This window comes from Cyprinus carpio, chromosome A13 (genome assembly GCF_018340385.1).
Source record: "Cyprinus carpio isolate SPL01 chromosome A13, ASM1834038v1, whole genome shotgun sequence".
Lineage (NCBI taxonomy): Eukaryota > Metazoa > Chordata > Actinopteri > Cypriniformes > Cyprinidae > Cyprinus > Cyprinus carpio.
Genome location: NC_056584.1, coordinates 26,229,686 through 26,243,883, shown reverse-complemented (window position 1 = coordinate 26,243,883; position 14,198 = coordinate 26,229,686).

Sequence of the window (14,198 nt, the reverse complement as noted above, 5' to 3'; positions counted from 1 at the left end):
TAATTTAACAATTTAACACATCCTTGCTGAATAAAAGTATTGATTTTATTTTTTTATTTTTAATAATAATAATAATTATTGTAATTTATTGTATATTGTTATTACAAAATATTTATATTTTAAAAAACATAGCTTCTTTTTTTTTTTTTTTTTTTTTTTATTCATCAAAGTATCCTAAAAAAGTATCACATGTTCTGAAAAAATATTAAGCAGCAGAACTGTTTCCAACTTTGATAATGAATCATCATATTAGAATGATTTCTAAAGGATCATGTGATAATGATCCTAAAAAATTCAGCTTTGCATCACAGAAATAAATGATCATTTAAAGTATAATAAATTTAAAAACAATTATTTTAAATTGTAATAATATATCACAGTATTAAAATTTTTTCTGTATTTTTGATCAAATAAATGCAGGCTTGATGAGCAAAAGAAACTTCTTTCAAAAACATTAAAAATAGTAATGTTTCCAAACTTTTGACCTGTACTGTACACACACACATATATATATATATATATAATGTTCCAATATATTACAATAGATGATTAAAACATAATAAATTATTAAATAATAAGAAAATTAAATAATAACAAATTATTAGATCAGTATTTTGATCTAGGTTATCCACATTTGCAGTAACCTAAATGTAGGCTACTGTAAAATCAGAAATGTGTTTTCTTGCCCATAAAATACATTCTGAAATATTTTTGGGTGTATGGAGGTTGAAACTAAATATATTTTCTATTTCAAAAGCTTTGCTGTTTACAACATATATTTACAACAATTATTTTATTTATTTATTTATGCCATAAATTATGTGAAGTTGGTGCATCATTGGTTCTCTGTTTTAAAGTGCATCGTTCCAAATACCTTTAGCATTGCAATTCAAAATTACAAGTGTGAAACGTTGTTTTACTCCAGCTTAAAAATGGCTTTACCAACCATTTTAACAAGACAATAACCCAGGCTGAAGCGCAGGGTAAAAAGCCCTAGTGTGAAAAGGGTCAGTGAGGTTAAACAAACTGTTAATGCCTAAAGTGCTTGTTTAATCAACAGTAAATGACTTTATAAAACAGGCCATAGGGTAAATTGGGAAAGTTATTGTGACCAAGCTTTGAATTAAACATTCTGAGACAGTGAAAACTGTAATATAGCATGACCAGGATGCTTGTGCAATGTTCCTCTAGTGTTCCTCTATTTGTGCTACAGACATAGAAAACCACTGTATTGTTGATTCGCTGATTGATGATAAGGAGGTTTCAAGCACCACTAGCCTAGTACTTACGTACTACGAAACCCATAATTTAGTGATAATGGCAGGGGATTTATACCAAGAGGAATACAGGTCACTGTAACAGTCTGTTCTTATGAAATTCGACACTTTTCTGCCTGTTTAACTGGATGAACAGGATTTCTTAAGTCTTTTGCAATGGACACATTCAAACAAACCATTTCTGTTGTTGCAGTTAACATAAGCCGCTGATATGCAGAATAACAAGGATGTCCACACATTGTTTTTGGCTCTTTAGAATGATTTATTAATTGCATCACATTTAATCGATTACACAGGGCCATTTTATCTCCCAGTCTTGTGCTTTTGTGCGTAAAAAATGCTTTCATTTTTGGGTGAATTATTCCTTTAGGACTAAGAGGAAAGGTTACAATCAAGGTCACTGAGAAGGAATATTGTTAACATTACATCCATTCACATACGTCATCTCCTTTCAGTTTACTGTAGCATCATGTTCCTGATCAGAGATATTGGCACTTTGTGAGATCCCCGTTCTCCCACAAGCCCTCCCATAATGCCCAGAGATAATGAAGCTGCAGCACCAGCATTCGGGAGACAAGATATAGATATCAACTCGCCAATGGTTGGTGATCAGCCTTTAAAAAGACTTTTACTCTGTGCTGGTCTGGTCTTATCAAATTGAGGAACTTGAAGAAGACCCGGTCTGAGCAGTTGAGTTATGAAATGTTTTGGTCTGATTCTCCTGAGGAAGCTTTTGAGCAATCGTGTACATAAAATAAAATGGATTGTTATTTGAGAATAAGAATAAATGTGGATGAGATTTGTTTAGGAGGTGTTAAAGAGGCACCTGTTTGCCATTGGGCTTGGTGTTTGACAACTATTTGCCATGTTCCTAGATCAACATTCTTTGCAGGTCCTCAAATTACATTTCTATCAAACATTCTCAGTGTTTTCACTTACTATAACTCACAGACATAGAATCAGAAGCACATGATTGGTTGATAAAAATGTTGTTCCAAGACCAACAAGCATGTTGATTCAGGATCAAAACTGAGATAAAAATGTTTTTATTTTTTTTTTAAGTGTGTTTATTGATTATATTAAGTAAAAATCTAAAATAATTTTGTAAATGGCTTCATTCTGGTCTGCAGTAAAAAGTCAATCATTACAGTTAGGTTTCAGAAACATAAAATATTTAAGTGGATTTTAATTTTGTTTTAAGAAATAACTTTTTTATTGAACTTAAATGAAATAAGTTCACACTTCATATTTTTTCATTAAATTTTCCATTCACAAATATATTTGAGTAAAATAGGTTGCATGTTGAATTGAAATGGAAATATTCTCTGTATTTGACTACTTTTTTATTATTATATTAATTAAATATTAATTATATATACATACATATACAGATATATATATAATATTTAATTAATATAATATATATGTATACTGTATATGTATATGTATATATCATTAATATTTAATTAATATAAACATAAAAAAAGTTGTCAAATACAGAGAATATTTCCATTTCAATTCAACATGCAACCTATTTTACTCAAATAATTTGGTGATATGGATTTTAATTTTGTTTTAGGAAATATATTTTTTATTGAACTCAAATGAAATAAGTTCACACTTCATATTTTTTCATTAAATTTTCCATATCACCAAATTATTTGAGTAAAATAGGTTGCATGTTGAACTGAAGTGGAAATATTCTCTGTATTTGACTACTTTTTTTTTTTCATATAATATATAATATATATATATATATATATATATATATATATATATATATATAATATATATATACATACATACATGTATATATAAATACATATATATATATATATATATATATACATACATATATATATATACATATATATATACATATACATATATTTCATATTTAATATCATTATTCCTTATTCCATTATTATTTCTTATACTATGTATTTATAAAAATGATAAAATGTATTAATCTAAATAGCTGACCAGGTTTACATTCTAGAGCATTTTAAAAATCTTTAATCTCAAAACTGAAAGTGAAAGGAAAGGACATAGAGATGCAGCATAGGTTGATCAATGGATGGATGGTGTGTAAGGGTGTGTCCATGCAGTCTGTGAGTGGGCGGTGTGCATTTGTGTGTGTGTGTGCTGGTGTAGTGGTCAGATACCCTGCTGCTTTTATAGCCCATAAATCTGAGCAGGCCAGCGGCTGCTGTAGTCAGCTCACCGAGAGCCTTTCATGCAGAAAATGAATCAGACCATTTGAAAGTAAGCGCAAACGCCTCGCTTCACTCACACACACTGCATGTCTGCCTGGCCAATACACAGGCACTCCACTCCATTCCAGCTGGCTTTAAGCTAATAAAACACTCCATTAATGACGAGCATGGTTTTTTCACGAGATACTTCCTTCTCGCTTTCCATGATAGACGTTCTTGCTCTTGTGCACGCATGGAACGCGCTTGTTGCTGTACTTAATCAAAACGAGCTGTGACACTGTATCTGGCAGTGGAGGGTTATTGAATTAAAGCAGCTCTTTAATGTACTCTAGTCTGCAAACCCATCTCTGCAGTCTTCAATATCGCATTAAAGTGAGACGCCTTTCTGTAATTTTATCATCTCACATGCAAACTTGCTTGACTTACACGTCATCCGGAATAAATCTACTAACAGTTATGCATTTCCTCTTTCTGCTTCCACACTGCTGTATAAAATCACCTTCATCTCTCTCTGACCAAAATGTAATGTATCATAAAATGCTACACTACGTTATGCATGCTTGTGCAAAAGTCACTGCCATGGTACCATGTGTTCTGGGTATTGCTAGGGTGTCTAGTTGCCAGGGTGTTGCTATGCAGTTGCTAGGATTTTTTGGGTGGCTCCAAGAGTGTTACTAGTTGCTAGGGTGTTTTTTTAGTGGTTGCCAGGGTGTTGCTATACAGTTGCTAGGATTTTTTGGGTGGCTCCAAGAGTGTTACTAGTTGCTAGGGTGTTTTGGGTGGTTGCCAGGGTGTTGCTATACAGTTGCTAGATGTTGTGGGTGGCTCCAAGAGTGTTACTAATTGCTAGAGTGTTTGGGGAGGTTGCCAGGGTGTTATTGTGCAGTTGCTAGGGTGTTTGGGGTGGTTGCCATGTTGTTGCTATGCAGTTGCTAGGAAGATTTGGTTGATTCCTAGAGTGTTACAATATAGTTTCTAGGGCATCTGGGAGGTTGCCAGGGTGTTGCTATGCAGTTGCTAAGATGTTTTGGGTGGTCCCCAGAGTGTTTCTAGCTGCCAGAGTGTTTTGAGAGGTTGCCAGGGTGTTGCTATGCAGTTGCTAAGATGTTTTGGGTGGTCCCCAGAGTGTTTCTAGCTGCCAGAGTGTTTTGAGAGGTTGCCAGGGTGTTGCTATGCAGTTGCTAAGATGTTTTGGGTGGTCCCCAGAGTGTTTCTAGCTGCCAGAGTGTTTTGAGAGGTTGCCAGGGTGTTGCTATGCAGTTGCTAAGATGTTTTGGGTGGTCCCCAGAGTGTTTCTAGTTTCCGGAGTGTTTTGAAGGGTTGCCAGGGTGTTGCTATGCAGTTGCTAAGATGTTTTGGTGTGGTCCCCAGAGTGTTTCTAGTTTTTCCAGAGTGTTTTGAAGTGGGGCCAGGGTGTTGCTATGCAGTTGCTAAGATGTTTTGGGTGGTCCCCAGAGTGTTTCTAGTTTCCGGAGTGTTTTGAAGGGTTACCAGGGTGTTGCTATGCAGTTGCTAGGGTGTTCTGAGTGGTAGCCAGAATGTGATCATTTTAGATGGTTGCTAATGTGTCTAGGGCATCTAGTTGCCGGGTGTTTGCTATGCATTTGCTAGGGTTTTGGGGTTCCAAGAGTTACTAGTTGCTAGGGTGTTTTTTTAGTGGTTGCCAGGGTGTTGCTATACAGTTGCTAGATGTTTTAGGTGGTTCACAGAGTGTTTCTAGTTGCCAGAGTGTTTTGAGAGGTTGCCAGGGTGTTGCTATGCAGTTGCTAGGGTGTTTTGAGTGGTAGCCAGAATGTGATCATTTTAGATGGTTGCTAATGTGTCTAGGGCATCTAGTTGCCAGGGTGTTGCTATGCAGTTGCTAGGATTTTTTGGGTGGCTCCTAGAGTGTGACTAGTTGCTAAGTTGTTTTAGATGGTATCTAAGGTGTCACTATGGATGTTTTGGATGGTTGCCAGAGTGTTATTATGCATTGCCACAGTGGTTTTCCAGTTGCTAGGGTGTTTTAGGTGGTTGCTAAGGTGTCACTATGGGTGTTTTGGGTGGTTGTAAGAGTGTTGCTATGTAGATGCCAATGCGTTGCAATGCCGTTTACCAGAGTGTTTTTGATGGTTGCTAAGGTAGGCTATTACTATGAAGTTGATGAGGTTGAGGTGCATCTCAACTCAATATTTAGGATACAAATTCAATGTTTGTAAAATACTAAAAGTCAAAACACAATGTATGTCTCACTAAAATGAAAATCCGGCAAAAACACACAAGCCGCCGCCTTCACTGTCTGGCAGTTTAAGAGCATTTACATAGATAAAGGCGTGAGGGCAGCCAAACCGGGTAAACAAGAACTATTTGCATTCACCTGAGGGCAAGTGCTGAGTGACTGTGGCACTCCCATTGGCCATCTGCCTTTCTTTTCTCTTCTTTCTAAAAATAAACACCATATGATGTCAGTCTTCATATTATTGTCCCGGTGATTGGTGCTTGAAATAGTGTGTAACATAGCACTTAAAATATTGATTCTGGTTAGATGACCTTTGGAAATAATATTATTCTTAAAAATGAACTTTTCAAGAAATGCATACATACACACACACACACACATGAAACAGAGTGATACCTACAGACCACTGAATCTCGACTCAAGCAGTCTGCGTTTGGACGGCTCACGGCATTGACAGGCTCTCTGCTCCTCCAGATGTGAAGTGTGGATGGATCTCCACGGGTGGCGTTTGCCTGACACAGAGAGCCTTATTAAACACTGCGACAGTGGAGTGTGTTTGCTTACAGAAGCCCCATGTTTGGCAGCCCTTTGTGCGTGCCGGGCCTTTATGAAATGTGTCAACAGCTCCTGCTTGACTCTTATCTGTGCACATGACGGTAATAAAACACTCGACATGTGGCGCAAAAGACGCAGAAGCTGCGGCGCAATTAACCCACAGTCTGGGTTTGATTTGGCCTAGATATACAGAATAATCAAACTAATTGTTGTCATATTGATCCTGGTTAGTGATGTATAGACTTGCTCTTAAAGGTTATAAAGCAGTATAATAGTTACTTTTTTATTGATTGCCTGATTAGATCATATTTACACAACAGCAACATATTATTCAGCATTTATTGATTCTCACTGATTACACAGACAATTGAGAGCCTATGGAAGGCTTTTGACATTCAAAAACATTAAAATGCAGACATTCACGTTATTTCTTAAATACATGTAATGTATACTCAAACTTTTTTATTGTCAGTCGAACCTCTTTGTCACGGTTATGTTCTGTTCTGTTCCATTTTGGTTTAGTTTTCTCTGTATTTCTCTTCCCCTGCATTAGTTCCCTATTTTGTTCGCTTAAGATGTTAATTGGCTCAACAGCTGTTCTGTTTTCACCTTCAAAACCATGTGCAATGTAATGAATTATGTTAATAACTACAATTTTTGTCATGTAATCTGGAATCAGTAACAGACTACAATTTGTAAATCTCCGCTGGAAATAAGGACAGTGCAACAGTGAAAAATGAAAACGCAACATCTGACAAATACATTCTGCACATTGTGACTTGATTAAAAATCGTTCCTTTAAGACCTTACGACTCAGACTCATTCACTTTTCACTTAATTAGCTTCCGAAGGTGTTCACTGGCCTGTATGAAACGACCATTACTGAAGAAAAACAGAATTTAAGGAGGTAATAAAACAACACAGGATCAATGGGCTGATCTGATTTGCTCTTCCAAACAGTGTATTGTGTTTCAGGCCTGTTTAGAAGGGCTTTTGTTAGATGAACTGGCTGCTTTTCAAGGGAGACACCGAAACAAAAGATCAACCCAGACATTTAAACACAGACACATAAATGAATGTGATATCACAGACTGTGATTAAATGAAACCTTTCTTTTCCTTTGAGTCATTTTTTAATCTCATTTCAGAGAAGAAATAAGAGTTTCCGTTCATTTCAAGTAAAATCATAAATGGGTCACATACATTCAAATATTGTTATCTAAAGACTAGTATCATACAGATTTAGGAGTGTTCTATTTGTGACACATGTAGAACACCTTAGCAACTGCATAGCAATGTGCTAAAAACTCAGAATACCTTAGCTACCACATATCAATAATGTCATAGAAACCATCTTGCACTGTGGCAGCCAGTTTGCAACCACCCAGAATGCCCTTTAAAGTGCATAGCAACGCCCTAGCAACCACACTGCAACATGTTAAAACCAATCAGACCACCTTAGCAACCACCTAGTAACATGCTAAAAAAATCAGAATACCGTTGAAACCACCTAGCAACCATCTTGCATTGTGGCAGCCAGTTAACAACCATACAGAATGCCCTAGCAACTGCATAGCAACACCCTTGCAACCACATAGCAACATGCTCCTAAAAACCAAACAGAACACATTAGCAGAACACTTCAGATCTTGCATTGTGGCAGTTAGCAACCATCTAGAATGCCCTAGCAACCCCATAGCAATGCCCTTGCAATCACATAGCAACATGCTAAATCCAATCAGATCACCTTAGCAACAGGATAGAAATTGCCTGGAATTATCTTGCATTGTGGCGGCCAGTTAGCAACCACGCGAAATGCCCTAACACTTTAGCAACAGACAGATATGCCTTAGCAACCATCTTGCTTTGTGGGAGCCACTTAAAAACTATTCAGAGTTCCTTACCAACACCATAGCAACTGCATAGCAACACCCTAGAAACCAAATTGCAACATACTAAAACCAATCAGAACATTGTAGCAACAGACAGAAATGCCCTAGCAACCATCTTGCATTGTGGCAGCCAGCTTAAAAGTATTCTGAATTCCTTAGCAACTCCATAGCAGCGCCCTAGCAACTGCGTAGCAACACCCTAGAAACCAAAAACCAATCAGAACATTGTAGCAACAGACAGAAATGCCCTAGCAACCATCTTGCATTGTGGCAGCCAGCTTAAAAGTATTCTGAATTCCTTAGCAACTCCATAGCAGCGCCCTAGCAACTGCGTAGCAACACCCTAGAAACCAAAAACCAATCAGAACATTGTAGCAACAGACAGAAATGCCCTAGCAACCATCTTGCATTGTGGCAGCCAGCTTAAAAGTATTCTGAATTCCTTAGCAACTCCATAGCCGTGCCCTAGCAATTGCATAGCAACACCCTAGAAACCAACTTGCAACATATTGTACATCACCCTAAAACCAGCACAACTGCACAGAAATGCTTTAGTAGCCATTTTGCGTTCTGGTATCAAGTTGGCAACCACCCAGAGTGCCCTAGCAACCACATGTAATACCTTAGCAACCACCTAGCAATGCACAGTAAGTTTTGCATGGACAGTGCAGAGGTTTTCATGAGAAGCTGTGGTTTGTGATTTGTTTTAGGGACTCTCAGTGGTGTTTGGTAGCAGTGCTGTTCCCCTCCCCCTCAGCCTCAGGCACAAGTGCACTCTTGTGTAGTGGGACAATAGTGATGCTGTGAGCCGCCGCTGTCTGTCACTGGCACCATCAGCCCCAGCGTGGGCCGCAGCACATGCTAAAGCTGCCATCAGTCTTCTGATGGAGAACTTCACACCCCACACAACTCCACACACCACTGACAAAGCAGTCCAAATATAACGTGTGTGTAGACGTGGCTGTACATGAGAATATATGAGAAGTGTCTCATTTCTCATTTGTTTTTACTCAATGTTTAAAAACTTTAAGTGTGCTTTAAGATATATTTATTCATATATATACATATATATATATATATATATATATATATATATATATATATATATATATTGACTAATTTAAGTCTATTTTTTTTCTCCAAAAGGGATTTTGAAAGAGAAACATTTTATTAAAAATGATGTTATTAAAGATTTGAAAAATATTTAAAGATTAAAGATTTAATGATTGTATAATAACAAGATTAACTGAATGAACCAAAGGCAGAGACAAAGTTGATATTTAAATGAAATATATTTAAGAACTTAAGAAAAATCACTAGTGAGAAATCTTTAATTTATTAATTTTTCTTCTTAATGAAATGTTTAAATACTTTATTTTTGTACTTTAACATATGTAAATTTCTATTTTTTAATTTTGTATTAATTTATTTATTTTTGTTACTATTTTATTGTAAAGGAATAATTATGTAAAGGAAATATTCAAGATATAATGCATCTTTTTTCTGTACAAATTCTTCCCAAAAACTTTTGAAAACAATAAATAAAGGCCTTGAAAAAATTGCAAATGATCCATAATTTCTTAAATGTTTCTACTTAATTTAATATGTTTAAATACTTCATTTTTGTTTTACTATTATTAATTCTTGTAATAGAAAAAATAAATATTCAAAATATAATGGAAATATTATGTATTGGATGTAAAGGAAAAAATCTAAAGACAAAGTAAATTTTTCTGTACAAATGCTTTGTCTAAACTTGACAAAACAATAAATAAAGAGTACAAAAAGTTCTTTCAAAACCAAATGACCTGAGCAGTGCTATGCGAAATATATAAACAATACTTAAATAATTATATTTATCCATTTTGTAACCACATTCTTTTACCGTATGCCAACAACTGACCATTTTTAGTGGTTTTGAGTTTGTCAACAAAAAGAACAGAAAATACGAAGAAAAACGAATGATACCTAAATGAAATAAAACTGAGAACTGAAGTCTCCTGAGCTCTCAGAGAGCCGCGTCTGAACAATAAAATGACCATCTGAATCTTATTGTAAAATAAATAATGAATACAAATCAAGCCTATCATTTCTATGCATTTATGTGTTTTTTAAGGTGAAGTTCAAATGTAAGTGTGAAAATGTACAGTAAGTGAAAATGCACAGACCCTGAATGAGGCGCAGATGTGTTGATGTGTGTGTTTTCCCCTGACTGTGTGTGTGTGTGTGTGTGTGTGTGTGTGTGTGTGTGTGTGTGTGTGTGTGTGTGTGTGTGTGTGTGCAGAGGAACCGTGTGTGTGTGTGTGTGTGTGTGTGTGTATGTGTGTGGGTGTGTTCTGTGTGTGTGTGTAGACCCCCTGGCTTGCAGGTGTGTGTGTGTGTGTGTGTGTGTGTGTGTGTGTGTGTGTGTGTGTGTGTGTGAGGAACGCGTGTCGCCTCACTGAGCAGTACCTAATGAAGCGAGGAGTGTGTCCGTAGGGCAGACGGGCTTCGTGTTCCTATGCAACCAGGAGTCATGGGGAGGTGGTGATACAGCGAAATGGGGCTACGACTGCTGCTGCTGCTTCTCCATAACAACACACACTTCTGCTGCTGCCTCAGCTTACCCAACGTCATCATCTCTCTTTATTTCTCCTGCGTTTTTAGTCAGCTTTCTCTATTTCCTTTGAATGTCTCGAAGACGCTTAATTTGAACAAACTTCTAACTCTAAGTATTGCATGCATGCAACACCCTAGCAACCACCTAATGCCTTTTAATGTCTAGCAACTATAATGAATGTCTTATGAGCTATAATTTAGCATCTGGTTAGAAAATCTTATATAATGGTTATGGAATTGTGTTTCAACATTTTGTATTTGTGGTGGCAATTTTTTTATTTATGAAATTTTTTTTTTATGATTAGCATTTTTTATGATCTAAAAATATTGTAAAAAAAAAAAAAGAAACTTTGATAGACCAGGGTGCAGTGGTGTTATGTTAACTAAAAACTATTACATAAACAAAAAAAAAAACAAAAACAAAGAAAAACTATTACATTAAAGACTTACACTTAAAAAAAAATGCTTTGGCAAAGGAACTGAAATAAAAATAAGATTAAGTTGAAATAAAAGTACTAAAACTGAAATAAAATAAATAATAAATGAAATAAAAATAAATTAAAGCTAAATAGATTATTATTATTAGATGATAATAATAATAATAATAATAATAATGTCAAAAGCATAACAAAATACTAAAACTTACACTAAAATTAAAATAAAAAAGGAAATTATAAAAATAAAAGCTAATTCAAAATATGAATAAAATTAAAATAAAAAAGGAAATTATAAAAATAAAAGATAATTCAAAATATGAATAAATACTAAAATAGTCTACTAATATTGTTATGTACCATTTTTTATGGACAAACACCAGTCACCACTCACAAAATTCTAGAAATATTGCCAATTATATAATCACATTTAATACATGAACTATGATGGACCAGGGCACAGTGTTGTTGTTGTTAACTAAAAATTATTATTATTGTTATTTATTATTTAAATATATATATATATATATATATATATATATATATATATATATATATATGTATTAATTTTTTTTTAAATTTATTTTTTATTTTTGTTTTTGTTTTGGTTTCTGTACTTTTTTTAATTTATTTTTTATTTTTGTATTTATTTCAGTTTCAGTACTTCAACTTATTTTCACTTATAACTGAAAATAAGTTGAAGGACTAATAAAAAAAGTAAAAATTTAAGTTAATTCAAAATATTAATAAACGCTAAATAGTATAAATATTAAATTAAAATACTACCAAATACTACTGAAATTACACTGGTGGAACAGCACAGATGGAATATAAAAACAAACCAAAGTTTAACCAGAATGCATTGCCTACATTCAGAACAATTTCATTTTGTATGGTAATATTCCAACATTAGAAGTACTGCAATGGTATAAAGTCTTCGTTCAATATGTTGTGGCCGATTCAAATTCCCACTAATGAATTGAAAGGGAGCCAGTTCTTTAATTCAGAATTTTGCACAACTGCTAGTTTAAATAGTTGAGAAAAACCACACACATTTCAAAACAAGACACCAGCTTCAGTCTGATTGTGGTTTTTTTTTTTATAGTATGATATGATAGAATATGTTTTGTTTGATTTAGAGTCGGTTACTTTATTGTGTGTTTTGTTTTGATTATGTTATGTGTCTCTCTCCTAAATGCTCTGGGACAGTCTGAGGAGGTCAAGAAGTGACCCAGTAATGGCCAGTCTGTCATCATGATCCTTCTGCTCTGGCAAACTCACATCCTGTAAAGAGCAGCCAATATCATTCAAATATTTTGAACCAACATAATAATATCTGAATGCACATTTGAACTATCTTCCCATTTGCTAGGGCAAAAAATGCCCTTATTATGAAACTATTAAAAAATGTCATATTTGTGCCTTCTGTAAGCCCATATAAGAAATATAAATCACAAATGAGGTCTCTTTAATTATTATGGTTATATTAATAGATTTAATATTTGTGGTTATTATAAATTGGGAATGAGGTGTGTTTTTTTTATATGTTGGATTATTTGATTTAAAATATGTCTAAATATATAAAATACAGTTACGCCAAATCTACCTGTCAGGGTTATTAAACCATTAAAATATTTTCAAATCTTTAAAACAAGCCATAATTGAAATTCTGTCTTGACAAACTTTACTTTTCTAGCTAAAAACGTTGAATTTAAATTCAAATTCATTCGTCAAATTTGAAAAGCAAATCTATTTCCTGTTTGCTACACTGTTAAAAACATCTCACAAATTTTCAGTTTAAATTTTTAAGTGTAATCAGATTAGCTGAAGAAGTCATTTCATCTTAAATGATAATAAACTGACCTTTAAAAAAGTTTAATCTCATGTTTGCTACAGAGTTTTTGATGAGTTTGGTTTAATTTTTTTGTTTGGTTGTGTTTTTGTTTAAATTATTTTGTTGATTTGAATTATTGTTAAAATTTATTTCATATTAATCTGAATGATTAAAGTTTGCAAAGATTGCAAAGTCTGCGATCAAAAACCAAACATTTCTAAGCAAATTCTTCTAAAACAATATTATTTTTATATTCAAGTATGCATTCACTGTAAAACCAAACAGTGGAATTATTAAATGAGTTAATTTTTTACTCAAATATTACTGAATGTTCATTGCACTTAGAAAAAAGTTAGATGAAATCAATATTTCAGTGTACTTGCTTTAATTTTTTTTAATAGTGGCTAAATTAATACTTTTATTTAGTCAATATTTCAATTAAAATGTATGTAATATTTTAATGACTATGTTTGTGTACTTTTTTTGTCTATATTTTGAACAGAATCAAAATATAAAGTTCTACTAACTTAATATTTGAGTTTGTTAATAAAAAAAAAAAGTATAGTACTCATTATATACCAACATAGCTATGACAACTTTTTACCATTATAAGTATTATTCCTCTAAAAAATGTAATTTGATTGTAGTTGTAAATTATTAAAAGTCTGGAAAAAATAGTGTAAATTAAGTCTGGAAAAAATAATGTAATTATGTATTAGGCTTCTGTATTATGCATGTTCTGTATGCCAACATTTTTATTTACACACTCACACACACAACACACACACACACACACACACACACACACACACACACACACACACACACACACACACATATATATATGTGTAACTGTATGCAAAAAAAAATTGCATACAGTAACATATATATTATTATGCCAGACTACAATATATGTATATATATATATATATATATATATATATATATATATATATGACAAATTTTTACCATTATAAATATTATTTCTTTAGGAAAAATATAAATTGTCTTTAAAAGTTGTAACTCATTACAAGTCTGAGAATAGAAACAATAATAATATTTTACAGTGTTCTGTATTCGTACTGTGTGCCAGCATTTTTATTTCTGGTACAAACGGATAAATAGAGATACTTTTCTTCAAAAGTTATGAAAGTGTGATCTGTGAGCAGTAGCGT